We start from the raw sequence: 710 nt of genomic DNA, 5'->3' as shown, positions 1-710 counted from the left end.
GATACAGCAATTTGTTTAGTTTGATGGTATGCAGGATGAGGATCCCAGCGCTCATTTAGCCAACTTCTTAGAACTATGCAATACATTTAAATTTAATGGTGTCTCTGATGATTCCATTCGTCTTCGGTTATTCCCTTTTTCATTGAGGAACAAAGGTAAACAGTGGTTGAACTCGTTACCACGAGGGTCAATTACTACATAGGAACAAATGACCGAAAAATTTTTACTAAAATATTTTCCGCCTGCTAAAATGGCTAAATTACTTAATGATATCTCTTCTTTTGTACAGATGGATTTAGAAACACTGTATGATGCATGGGAGAGATACAAGGACCTTTTGAGAAGGTGCCCTCACCATGGGTTACCGCTTTGGCTATAGGTTCAAACGTTCCATAATGGCCTAAATCCTTCGACTCGAAAAATGGTTGATGCAGCTGCTGGCGGAACCATCAATAATAAAGCACCTAAAGATGCCTATGAGTTTATAAAGGAGATGTCACTGAATAACTATCAGTGGCAAGTCATGAGGACAAAGCCAACGAAAACAGCTGGCGTTTATAACGTCGATTCGGTCACCATGCTCTCTAATCAGGTAGAACTCTTAAATAAAAAGATTGATGGTTCTTAGTTCTTCGTGGGTTCACCCAGTAATGCAGTGCGAAGCAAGTGGAGGTGGACCAAGCCATTCGGAATACCAATCTTATGGCCAC

The 710-nt window shown here is 40.4% G+C and overlaps 1 non-coding gene across 1 annotated transcript; it reads right to left on the bottom strand.

The window, feature by feature from the left end:
- Positions 1-256: 256 nt before the first annotated feature.
- On the bottom strand, positions 257-363 carry LOC128292413 (small nucleolar RNA R71). Its single transcript, XR_008282398.1, has one exon. It is a non-coding gene; the product is annotated as a small nucleolar RNA R71 (small nucleolar RNA).
- Positions 364-710: the final 347 nt, after the last annotated feature.

This window comes from Gossypium arboreum, chromosome 4, assembly GCF_025698485.1.
Source record: "Gossypium arboreum isolate Shixiya-1 chromosome 4, ASM2569848v2, whole genome shotgun sequence".
NCBI lineage: Eukaryota > Viridiplantae > Streptophyta > Magnoliopsida > Malvales > Malvaceae > Gossypium > Gossypium arboreum.
The sequence above is the reverse complement of the archived record's forward strand: the minus strand, read 5'-3'. Positions and strand labels throughout refer to the sequence as shown.